The following is a 13,030-nucleotide window of genomic DNA, read 5'->3' on the forward strand; positions in this document are numbered from 1 at the left end:
TTTTGTTATTTATTTGTTCCATTTTTATTTTTTATTTATTCAATTTGATTTTTAAACTTTTTATACTTATATACGAATGGCCACATTTATTACAGTGTATTCATGAGACGTTATTGGCCGTTTTATAAAAGTTTGCGCACTACTCGTGAAGGGAAATCAGTCAAATATTTCCGCTGCAACAGGGTTGGCTTAGTTATTCCAACAAAATGCTTTATGACTGGCTACGAAGACAACTAGCTGAGCCTCACTGTGCTTTACAAAAATAGTGTCCTACAATTTAAGCGTTTGTTTGGACTTCGATGTCAGTTCGAGAGGTTGGAAAAAGGATGGGGGGGGGGGGGGGAATTGCCACCTTTGCACCCCCTTGTTCCGGGGTCCCTGTGTACAGTAGTCTCCTTCTTTTCTGGCGGACTTTTTGATATTGACTGTGCTTGCAGACATAAAGTTAATGTAGGCAAACGAAGAACCAAGACGTCCTTGAGTCCTGTGATTTTGACCTCTACTAAAGCGATGACCACTCCAGAGGTGCAGTAGAGTCATATGAGCGCAAATGGCGCGGTGTCGTTGAACTGCCTTTGTCAAAAGTCATTTATCTGACGCTGATTTTGGGAGCTCGCTGCTTGTTAAGTGAACTTGCAGTTGGAATTTTAAATGGCCGATCGCGATCGCTGCATAAAGCCGAGAGCAACGCTTGTCTTGAACATACTAAAGCTGTTCATGCAAGAACAGCGGAACGTTGCAATAGTTGAGGCTTCTCTGGATCTTAGTAACGAATTGAACAACGTTTTGCCAAGTATTAATTATTTTCTAGCATGTGGTCTGAGGTTGAAGTGTCGCCGTCACTGGAGCTTTAAGACCTACATTGAAGTCACATTTCGGTTGGTGTTGCTACAATACAGAATGCAATTCTGAAAGCTATGTAGCCCTCGAGGTAACTTCATCCTTGTTATCATGCTTTGCGCCATCCAGCTTAGGTCTTCTAGAGGCGTCGCAGGGGCAATCGAAATTCGCAGTTCTGCTACCGGCTGATGGTTCGAAAGTACACTTTTGAAAGTGGATGACGCACACATGGTAGAGAAACCAGGCGGTTGTTGGTAGACATGGCGCTGTGCGTATAGATAGCCCATACTCAACACTTCGGGACAAAAGCGTTTTTGAGCGGGAGACCGTTTATGAATGCATTTTTTTAATATAATGTAAGATTTCACTACAGCAATCAATATATCTGCAGATCACACGACGGCAGTCTTGTATTTTTTTTTATTAACATTTTTGCTATCGTCAAAAGCGTTCCGCCCCGCCACGGTGGCTCAGCGGTTATGGTGCTCGTCTGCTGACCCGAAAGACACAGGTTCGATCCCGGCCGCAGCGGCTGAATTTCGATGAAGGCGAAATTCTAGAAGCCCGTGTACTGTGCGATGTCAGTGCACGTTAAAGAACCCCAGGTGGTCGAAATCTCCGGCGCCCTTCACTACGGCGTCCCTCATAGCCTAAGTTGCTTCGGGACGTTAAACCCCAATAAACCAAACCAAAAGCGTTCCACATTGGTTTTCTAAGGCAGACTTCACTGTTGGATGCGATCGATGGAAACACTTTCAAAGAAAGATTTTGCTACATATCAGAAGAATGAATTATTACCTTCAATATTTCCATAACAGTATCTTACAATTTTCCCATTTTCAAAATGTTTGTCCGCGAGCGTTGGACGTGCGCGTCCTGGAGACTTGTCCCCAACAGTGCATAACAGTTTTTGTTAAGTTCACCAATTAAGCTAGGCAGTCCAAGTCTTCGCCGAAGCCTTTGGCGTACAGTCCAAGGTCCAGTCTCCACGATGTCGTTCCAGGTCCATCAAGGTGCGTGAAACTACGATTACGCACTATGCAGCAATTTCTGCCGCTGTATTTTCCGGAAGTCGACGAGCTCTCAAGGTCACGGATTCGTGTGGCTGATCTGTTGTCATTAAGCAAGTAGGCCTCAGCCACGGCGTCAAACGAGGCGCCTCGGTCCTCTTGCAAGGCGTGTTGGCCTTCTTTGTCGCCGTGCTATTGGCTTACATTTGTTCGCGGCCACAGCCTTTTCGATATTCCAAGAAAAACCTAGCACCTCATCGGTAGCCGCATATCTCCTATCTTCAGACATCTTGGGAACTCTGTCATCCAACTAGATTATCAAGGGTTCGCAGAGTTTGCAGTCGTGAAAAGCTTCGCCGGCGCACCTGTCCCAAGTTCCTTTTGCCTCGAGATCTCCTGGGAAGGAGAGAAAGAGCGAAGCAAAAGCAAATCAAACTGAGTAAGCGGTTATTACACCTAAAGGACTGCGAAAAGCATGGCTTGCCTTGAAGCCGGAAGGTTAAGCTGTCTCTTCCACGGCCGTAAAGCGTTATGCGATGGCTTTAAATGTGGAACGGCATTGATATTCCGTTGATCAAGTAGATGTGCGCGGCATCCCATGACGCGCGCTACAGCCACGGACGAATAACGCTCGACGACTGAGCGCGCTGACCCGCTGACAGCCTGCCGCCGTTTGCACTCACCAACATGATGGCGCTGCAGTGCAGGACGCGATAGTCCGCCTGTCGTTCAATGCGCCAGATGGCGCTGAATTTTGAATATTTGCTCCCTACTGCGAAGGAGCATCTCGCTCGCCGTTTCCAGATTCCGTTCCGCCCGACTAAAATAAACTAACATCACCTTCGCGCTATCGAATAATCCTGTGCTTTTACGTCACACTATACTGTTTCACATTTGACCGACCCTTTGCCGCGCGCAAGGAGGACGTCCACTCCATGCGCGCACGTAGCTCCTACAGCGAGCAGCTTCTCCCCTGTGCTCGCGAATGGAACGATCCCCAGCCGGCGACGGCGGCGCCACTGCGGGCCGGCAGCTCCGCGCTCCTCCACGCTAGTCGCAACTCGGAGTCCGTTTGGGCAGCATGGCCGCTCGTCGCGCCGCCGCAGCTGTGTGAACAGGCGCGACGCTCCGCCCCCCCACCCACCCTCGCCGCTTTTGGAGAACAGCGGCCGTCAAGGTGGACGACGGCGATTGTCGCCCGCGTTGTGGTGCGCGTCGTGTTGTCGTTTCGTCCGCGACCCTTTTGACGTCGTCCGGCTGTGTCACATTGATCTCGGACCGACGTCGTCTCCCGCTTTTCCGTGCCGTCTCACGAGACGTCCGTCAATGGACCCCCTTTCCTCCTATTGCGCGGGGACATTCAGAAAGCACCCTTGTCACTCACTGGAGTAGTAAAGAAGAGACTGTGTTGTACTGACCGGTTCATCGTTCTAGTTTTGTCTACTGCAGCTGCTTCCGCAAACGTCACCTTTTTTTTCTTTCCTCGCTGTCGCGATTAAGTGGTGTAGCTGTGTTTTGTCCCTGACGTCGTCGGTGTGTTGTGATTTCGTGTGCTACTGATCGTGCAAACGCGCGACTGAGTCGCTGCCGCGCGTCCTTCGTGTTGAACCTGACACTGGCGGGAGTGCCGCGTCCTCGTGATCTGTTCGAGAGGTGGAGCGTGCGATTGCTGCTTCCGCGCACTGGATTTACCGCGGCCTGTTTCGTGTTGCGACCGGCTTTTGTCGGTCCCGCCGCTCTCACGCTCCCGTGAACGCCAGTTGTTACGACCGCCCGCGGCACCGTTTGCGGCCGTGCACTGACTTGCGCTGGATTGAGTTACGTGTGTGGCTGTAGCTGCCTACCGGTGGACTACTCCTTTTAGCGCAAGGACCCGACATGACTCCTGCGTTTCTGCTGCCGTCGTTATCAGAGACACCGCAGTAGGTGAGATATCTTTCGAGGAGCTTTTTGGTATGCTTGTGTTGCCGGCTAGCGAAATTGTACATTGTTTTTTCATCGTTTCTTCGTGTGGAAACTCTTCGCCTCCATTAATTTACGCAGCTAACGTTTGAAGTGTGTTTGGCGAAACTCGTGTAAGGAAGAAGGGTACAAAAAGCGCTTGTTGGCAAAGTGCAGAACCGGATGCATGTGATTTCGTTGCCTTTCTGGAAGACCTAGTTCTGTTGGCCTGATGTGCTGCGATTTAACTTAGCATGTTCTTGTACTGCGTGATCAAGAGGCGGAGTGCATTAGCAATTTATGAGCATACATGGATTTAAGCCAGCATGTGACATCTCCGTTTTTAAACAAAATTCTGTGAAAAGTTCACATCCGCGCGGGTTCAAATACGGATGCGGACACGCACAGCGCTGCGTCAGTTCAAATCAACATACCGGTCAAGCGGTAAGCTGCCGTACAACTGATTTCTCGGCGATCCTTCAAGTCGCGCAAGCTATAGTAACTTCTGTTGCCTTCTCACTGCTAGGTCGTCATGCGTTAGTCCATGGCATAAGCTGTACACTTCGCGACTGCAAAGAACCTGGTTTTGTTTAGACTAGTGATGGAGACTTAGTAACTAGACCTCTAATTGGGTGAACTTTTATGTTGTTTGGATCTAACCGGCGAAGTTCATCACCTACAAGTTTCTAACTGGGAAAAGCTCATGTCGCCGGAGATGTTTTTTTTTTTTTTGTCAGTAACGCTAAGAAAGCTATGTTCTGTAACTTCGTCTCAAGAACCGCCTTAACCAATTTCAAGACGTATCCAGCTGTCGAGAAGTAAATTACCGCCGCGTACGCAGCCTTGCTAGCAGTGAGCATCAAAAACGCCTGTTTTTCTCTCTGATTTAGTAAGTCTCTAGCGCTGAAAAGCGTTGATCGTTTTTCTCGTCGAAGCCTCTGGTTTTTTAAAGTTTTCTTTTTTTTTTGTCAGCTGCACGAAAGGAAAACTGTATGTGGAAATACTGCAGTGACGAGCGTGGAGTAGGCAAATAGGGAGAGTTACTGTTGATTTAATTTAGGGGTGCAAACCGATTATGGGCGGAACATGGTGTGCGCAGGAAAGTTGACTGGTCGACTATTAGAATTACTGAGGGCATGTCCAGGGAACGCAAGCATAGTCCAGATTCAGTGAGGTGACTGTGCGGGCTAGTTGGTGTTTAGAAAAGTTATTTGGAAGTCAGCGCTTCTCATTTTTTGCTATGTTGCGCTGCAATTCTTTATAGCACAGAGAGGAAAGAGCTTAGTTGGCGTGATGAGGTTACGGAGTTGGCTTGGATACGGTGGCTGAATGGCATACGACGGGGGTAACTGGAGATCACTGTCCCGCTGTCGATTTAACATGGCCGATGGTCATGATGGTGAGTGGCGGCTATGTATGGGCTGTATACGTTCTTGAACATGTTCCTGCTCATTAGGTAACCCGTCTGTTCTTGACTTCGGCAACGTTTGCCGCTCTTTCCGTTCTTCTCACTCCTGATACGTTCGCTTTTTTTTTTGCCCCACTGCTAAAGTCTAAGGGTTCGCATCGTCATGTTTACAGTGATTTACCATTCGGTTCCCCGCGTTTTATAGGCCTGGCACTGCATAACCTGAGGTCGCTATGCGGCGACGTCAAAAGTGACATTTCAGAAGGCAAGGCTCATGAATGACGTGTAACGGTCGCATATGCGCGTTGGTTTGCCACATAATTAAGATGCGCTAAGCTCTGACCTTCGTTCACACTGGCGTCTTGTTTCTCGCATGCCATTTACTCAGTTTTATTGCTGAACTTGTCACCGCTGTCCAGCTCGTGCGTACTTCCAAGCGAATGGAGCGGTTTTATTTAAAGCAGGTCGCCATGTATGTTGCAGGAGTGTTGTATCCAGTGTCCGGGTCGTCAGAGAGCCGACGCTGTGCAAAAGCGCGCAATGGAAAGCTCTTTAGCAAAAATCGCCGGTGTGGATATTAGGGTGGAATCGCTACTCCCCATTGCTCAGAGCCATATATTGTCCTCATCTGTAGTTATTAACGGCTACAGTATTGAAGGGGACAGTGTTGGCTGTGTATTATGTGCACGCGTGTATAACCTCTTCAGAGCGTAATAAGGCTTCATTTCACGAGCTACTGGGCGCATAGTGACCATTTGCGTGTTGACTTGCTTTAGTGGTCGCTTTGCTACTCTTACCGCCCTAGCTTGCACCTTGCGGTATCCTAGCGTTCACGTATAGTGGGATTGATGTAACGTGCCAAGGGGCATAATTTCTCGTCGAGCTCTGTTTCCAACTTATTGCCTGTTTCTCCATGCTTCTGAGCAGCATTCTGTACACCGTTTCGAGTTTCTGTTGGTGCTCTGAAAATTCTGTCATTATTCCTGTATGGTCGTTTGAGCTTACGAAAGAACTGCTGCGCTTCTCAAGTTTGCTTTGCGACAGCGTGTGAATGTGTGGGAGTTGGGAAATGGGCTACAAGTGCTAAAAATGAGAGCCTGATATGCTCACCCAATGCAGGTACTAGTTGGATGAATTGCTGATTCTCCTTTCGATATATCGCACCATCCCAAGGGATGGAGGCGTAGATAAAGAAGCAGGCAGGTCCAGTGGTTGTTTGGTCGGCTTTTCCTTCAATGTATCCGTCCTTTACATTAGCACAGTGTTTCAGAGGGAGAGCAATATCTTCTGGGAATATGTATTGGGAGAGACTTTCCTGGTGACTCAGAACACGCGAGAGCAGCAGGTTCTCTTCGGTGTCTCCCGCTGACCTTGGGGGCTTTATGCCCACCCCTTACACGCACTCGCTCAGAAACTACGATTGGTAAAGATTGTGTACTATTTGTGGAAGCTAGCGCTCTTGCGGGTGGGATTCGTTAAACTGGTAAGCAAAATATCCATATATCATAATTTTTGCTTCCTTTCCTTAATGTGTTCTGTTAACTGGGACGTCTCTCCCGTTCGAACATTCTCAGCGCTCAAACAAATAGTCCAGACATGCCCCTTTTCTGTGCCTACTTCCTCTCCCCCCCCCCCCTCCCCCTCCTTGCACAGGGTGGTCAGACATAGTCAGACGGACAGAACGCCTTCGTCTCCCTCGCAATTTATTAGCGTCTCGGGTCTCCGGCCTTGGTTCTCGCAATGCCCAAATCCCTGACTCGGCCAGACGGAGGGGCGGCCGGGTGCATGCGTTGAAAGTTGTTGCGAGAGGTGGCGCGGCGGCGACGCCGGGCGTAGAGCTCGCCGCGCGCGCGCTCCCGTAATTAATTCTCCGCATCCTGCCATTAATTCGCTCCATATCCCCCGGAGACCAACTCTCCCGGCTCCGCTCCGTCTGATCGCTAAACACTCCCCGGCGCGCCCGGCCACCCGTTCGTGCGTGCGTGCGAGTACACCGTGTTGCGTGCGCGCTCCCTTCCCTTATTGAGTGCGACGTTTCGCAGCGGCGACTCCGTAGAGCTGTAGACGGACCGGCCCATTCCACGCGCGCTCTCTCGAACGACGTTGCCGTCGCAGATTAGGTTCGAGACGTTGTTGCACGCCCTCCCCTCTTCCTCTACTTTCTCTCTCTCGCGACGACGGCTCGTTCGTGCGCCTGCGTTTTCTGGACAGAGCGTGATGCTTGCTGCTCCCGGGTTTCGTGCGCTGTTTGCTCTTGCGTGCCTGCGAACGCCAAGGCGCGTTTAACTCGCGTGATCTGGAAGGGCGTTCCGGTGGCGCTTAAGTGTTTTTGTGTGCGCCCATTGTTCGGGGTTCGTAAGGGAGTGAGCTCGATATTCTTTTGGGTTCTTGCGGACTACGGGTAATGTAGGCCGGACTTAGGCATACGGGCCGACATTTTCGTCTGATTTACATCCATATCACAGCGTTCGCGTATGCGCTGTGAGCATGCAGCGAATATGAAGGCAGGTTGCAAGGTGCATAATTCAGGTTTGCGGGTGTTTCGTTCGTGGAAAACTAGTGGAGTTTGGAAGAGTATGCGTGAGTGAACATTTCATGGGTGCTCCCAAAAGAGGATTTACGAAAGACTCTCACAAGTTGTGACTAATATGACTAAAACCTATATTTTCAAAGCTGAAATGAGGGTACAAGACGCGGTACCTTCCACAGCGCTGCGAAGCCGGATGTTTCGGTTCGGTCTTATGCGGGTAGCCCTGCTCAAGCAACCCGGGCGGGGTCGCTAATCTGCTGCAGCAGCCAGAGGGAATATCCACACTTAGATGCACTAGTCGGCTACCGCACAATGCTTCCCTCTGTGTGCGGTACTTTATGTTCGCGAATTTTTTGTTTTTCAAATGTTGACCATCGAAGCAAAGCTGGGGCGGCCACCAAAATGGAACCTCCTCACGCGACCGCTTTGCTCAAAGCCTGTTTACGTTGCCAGTCATGGACTTTAGACAGCTGCGTGTACTCGCATATGTGCTGTACCTAGGAGACCTACTTCTCTTGGGGGTCCTGTATTTCGTTTGAACGGAATTTGTAGTTTATACCTTCATTTTTTTTTCTTTTTTACGCGTGCAGCACGCCGGTAAACTATATGCTTACCCCTTTCGTGCCACCAGTTCTTTAGCTAGCCAGCGTTGAAATTACCTGCAGTCAGTTGTATTTAACTGGGCGGCAGGGGGCCTTTTTTTTAGCTGCACTGCCTCAAGAGAAGACGGCGTTAGTTTATACAGGCGTCGGTAACCCGCTGACACTTACGGGTGTCCTGTCATAAATAGGAAATCGTGTCATAATCAGGAAACGTCACCTTTCCCGGCTTGTCTGACAGCCTTTTAGACGGCCATTTTTACTCAAAAACGGCTCAAAATGCAGCCTAAGATGAAGCACACACCCCGCAGAGCCGGTGAACGATTTGCGTGCTGTTAATTCATGAGTGAAAGAAGACGAGGAGTCGTGTTGCTCTCTAACGCGTTCAAAAACGTTGCTATAATGAACTCTGACAATAGACCTTTTTTTTTTAACATGATCGTTATTACAAAGAAATAATGTTCAATGTATGCAAATTACTTACAAAGTTCTAATGAAGCGGCAGCAAAGACAAAAAAATGAGCGGTCTTAATTGTGCTCTCATAAAAATTGTGCTGATTGCCACCGGCTGGCGTTGCTGGCGTGTCAAGTTTGACAGCTTGACAGATTGGTTAGAGAAATGTAAAGAAAAAAAAAACACCGAGCATGAAGGGTCCTGCCACTGTCCCGTTCCAGAAGGGACGCTCCTAACATCCATCTATCCATGCTGTATGGTGCCCGTGTGCAGCGCTCCTGTAGTAAGGGAAAGCCTCATCGAGGATCCCTAGGAAGTTGTAAGGCTCAGCACGCAAGCACATCACAACGTGAAGACGGCTTGGGCAGGCTCCGACGTTGCTCAAGTTACTGCTGCATTGAGGTCCTCCTCTTGCGTGAGAAGACAAATAGAATGTAGACAGAGGAAAAGTAGTGCGGCGAGCCGCGTTGATGTGCGGTTGGTTGCCGTTAACGCTATGGAACAGAGCTAAAAAAAAAAAAAAAAGACGAAATTGCGTCAAGGAAAGAGAAGATAGAGCTGCCGGAAATCTCGTGAAACTTGTTTCGTGCGATTATGTGCAGCTCGAGGTCTTAAGTTCAAGTACTCCACAGGCTTAAACACCGCTTCTTTTAAACTAAAGCGCCTTATTCTCATATTCTGTCCGCCTGGAAAGACGCTTAAAGTTTGAAGCATCAGTGCTCCCGAGCCTAAAAGTCGAAATTGCGCGCGCCGTGTAGTGTTAGTCGCGGGAAGTTCCAGGGCGACAACAGTTCGTTCGTGCTGCCGATGTGCACCTATAACGCCTTTCAGGCTCGGCTCACGCGTGGGCGCAAACGCAAAAACACGTACTCTGCTGCTGCGTCGCCCGAAGCGCATCGCCTCACAGCATCTGCGAAGCTTAGGAAAGTGTTCGCTTACACATGCGCGCCGTCTATATTCCCGGCTTATAAGCTTTCAGTTGCGCGAGAGAGGAACGACTGCAAACAGGGCTCTGCTCGAACGCATTCTGCCGCGTTGATCAAAAAAAAGCTGAGCCGAAGCTCCTTCTCAATACTGGGACGAGTTTTTCTCGCGATTCTTTTGTGTTTGTTTTCTTGTTTAAGTGAGCATCTTCGGGGTTTTCGCAGCACTTTTTGGGTAATGGAAAACGCGAGTTCGACGTGTCTATTCGGTGTGCGCTCAAGTTCGCTGTCACAGCCAAATCAGCTTTGAAGGCGCCGCGGAATCATGTGGTGGGGTTGTAATAAAATGCATCTGCGTCACTTATATCGCGCCACTTTGCTAAATGTTACTGGGCGAGTTTTTCAAAATTCTCTCTTTCTTTTATTTTCCAGCTGGAACATCTCACTGCGAGTGCAAACGTCGGTACGTATAGTTAGCGTAGCTACTTCGAACCGCACCGCCCACGACGCGCATTCTCGCGTTGGCTGGTAATAATTCGACTTGGCAGAATGCCGCATGTATGTTTCCATATAGACCTCCCGCCTGTCGGGTTCATCGGGTGGTAGTTAGGGTAACCATACCAAAGAAAAAAAAGTCGCAGGTGAAAACGAATTCGTAAACAAGTTGCCGTTCACTATTCCGACATGTCCGAAACAAGCCGGAAGCGCATATGTAACCAACGTTACCAGACGTGACCTGTGCTTCCGTGCTAACCTAGTGCCCCCCCCCCCCCCCCCCCCCCCCCCGCTGCCTCTATGTTTCGTTAACGACTCTACAACTCGTATTCCCTGCGGTTGTGACGTAGGCGCCACACCATACTCAGGCCGGATTCGCGCCGCTGCTCAGCGAGTTTCTAATAACGGCAACGCAGTACCGACCAGCCTGCCGAGTTACGAGTTAGTTCATCAAGAACTCGTTAAGGAAGGCCAGGCTTCTTCAAAGACTGCATCGTCGTCTCTTGGGTGCTTTCGCCAGCTCCCGTTTTAAAGCTTAGTTGCTCCCACTCGAGCCGCTTTTCATCTCTTTACTCAGGGCAGGGCCTTAGGGCATACGGATAAATCGTATATTCATTAAAACACAAAGCTGCGGCGCGCGCGCTACAGCGCAATCTCAGCACCTGGCCATACGCAGGTGCATACGCAGACTGCTTCGAGGAAAATAGCGCCATTTCTTTGAGGTGTGCTGCTGCTTTACTGCTTTTATTCTTTTATCTTTTCAAATGAGTCCTCGCCGCAGGTATCGGTCATTTTATTCCAGCTGCTCTCTGTGGAACGCGGAGGGCGTTTTGATATTCCGCGCCCATAGCGCGCACCTACGCATGCGGACGGCAGCTGTATTAAATAGGCGTGTACAGAATCTTGTATTATTCTCTGGCGTGGAAACAAGCGCGCACTGCTTGTAATGTCCGAAAAAGCTGCCAAGTTGCGAAAATGACAGGTGGCCTCTCCGGTCTCCGTGATCATGCGGACGCACATACGTAAGCTTAGCGCGTCTTTGAGCTGTGGAAGATTGAGAAAGCCACTGAGCGGCTTTGACAAATAATGTTCGAGCTCTCAGCCTGGGCGCCCGTGCTGCGTCGGACCGATTCAACAGACTCCGTGTGCCCGTAGAAGTTGCGCCGCGCTTTCAGCGTCCATCGGTCTTAAACATGATTGATGTCATTTCTTGCGCTCTGCTGCTGACAACCACGCACTGTTGAGCAATCTGAAGAGTCCATCGAAAGAGTTTTTTATTTTCATTCCTTTTTCTTTGGAATCGAGGTTGCTGGTCTTAGCGCTTTCTTTTTATTTGGCCGGCTTCCGTGTTCTGCACAGGGAGCAAGTCCGTAATGGACCTGGCTTGAGGTACCACCTTCTGATGTCACCTCTCATCTTCACTCTTTCCCTATTTCTGTGTTTGCCCCTTCGTTGTGCGTGGTAACAAGCCAGGGATGTGCTGCTCGGCTGGCCTCTCGGCCCTTTTTGACATGAAAAAATTCTCTCTTTCACCATTTATTTTAGGGTTAATACCCATACCCACGGATGGTACTCAAAAGCACTGTGCGTAACTTTCTTATTTGTTTGTTTTCTTTGATCCCTTAATATTCTTTCAGGCTCCCTCGTTTAGAAATATTCTTCGCATAAGCATCGCGTCGTCCAGGTAACCTTTCACCCTCGCGAATCCCGTCGACTCCGGTGGGCTGTTTCGCTATCGTTGCGCCTAGAAGAAGCCAGTGGCGGGCGCGCCTGCAAGCGTTTACGTCAGGGCCACCGCCCATGTCGAGTCAGCGCTGTCTACGGCCGCCGCTCCGGTCCCCGCGGCGTCGGCGTCTGGTCCGGCGTCCGGTCGGCCGCCGCCGCAGATCAACTACCCTCCGCTCCAACGGCCGCCGGTTTCTTCTTCTTTGGCGCTTGCTCTATGAAGTCTCCCCCCGCCCCACGTTCTCCGTGCCGACGGCAAGGTCAAGAGTGCATAACCAGTTCTAGCTCTCCGCTGGGCGCTTACCTCTTCGTCCCCTGCCCGTATCGCCTTGTTGTTCTTCTATGGCCGCCTTATACACCCCAACCCCGTTTACCCTTCCCTCCTCCTGGTCGAGAACGGTGCAGCGTCGCGGTTGCTGCGAGGCGTTCGCTCGGGCGCAGCAGAAAGTAGTGCCGAGTTTCCACGTCGCTTCTGCCGCGCGTAGCGTGTTTCTCACTCGTTCATTGTGACGAAAACGTTTTTTTTTTTGGTCGTGTATTTGGTTTGGTTTGATTTGCTTTTATCCAGGCGGTATATTCAGGCTAGAGACGCAAATGGCGCACAATTGTGTTCGTACCGGAGACTCAAAAAGTTTGCTGTGGCTTGATGGTCTGCGGTTATATGATGTACCAAGGAAAAAGATAAAGCGACGGTGAACAGCCTGTTACTAAACAGGCAAGCGGTCAATACATAATAAAACAGGTTATACAAGCAATCAATGTGCGACCTGTGCATACGTGGTGACAGTGCTGATTTCGGTGGTAGCTCCAGCTTCCTCAGCGGTGCACGTTTTTAACGAAACAGAGAGTTCCATCTCCTACGCGGCTGCAGCAGCAGCCTGGAGGCGGCGGAGGTAACCGCCAAGTTACGAGGCCGCGATCGGCACCCTCTCAGACTCCGTTCCCCTTCGCTACAACTTGTTGCTTTCTTACGGGAGCGAATTTGCGCTTCAGACGGGAGCCGCCGCGGCTGTTTCGCCGGCGGCGGGGTCGGCTCGTGTCTGCCTCGCGCGGCAACGTATTGTTCACGAGAAGACCCCGCCCCTCATTGCGCGGAACGTTGTCG

The 13,030-nt window shown here is 50.2% G+C and overlaps 1 protein-coding gene across 2 annotated transcripts in view; it reads left to right on the top strand.

Moving 5' to 3' along the window:
* Positions 1 to 2,916: 2,916 nt before the first annotated feature.
* The window catches only part of LOC149372185 (leucine-rich repeat, immunoglobulin-like domain and transmembrane domain-containing protein 2), a 273,141-nt gene continuing 263,027 nt past the window's right edge, over positions 2,917 to 13,030 (top strand). The window contains exons 1-2 of one of the 2 annotated variants that reach the window (XM_089566581.1): positions 2,917 to 3,776; positions 10,138 to 10,168. The gene's annotated coding sequence lies outside the window, so the exon portion shown is untranslated. The remainder of the gene's footprint in view (positions 3,777 to 10,137; positions 10,169 to 13,030) is intronic. The other variant, XM_089566580.1, reaches the window with a different exon arrangement.

The sequence above is a fragment of the Amblyomma mixtum genome, chromosome 1 (genome assembly GCF_055824585.1).
Source record: "Amblyomma mixtum isolate Tamu chromosome 1, ASM5582458v1, whole genome shotgun sequence".
NCBI classification, from domain to species: domain Eukaryota; kingdom Metazoa; phylum Arthropoda; class Arachnida; order Ixodida; family Ixodidae; genus Amblyomma; species Amblyomma mixtum.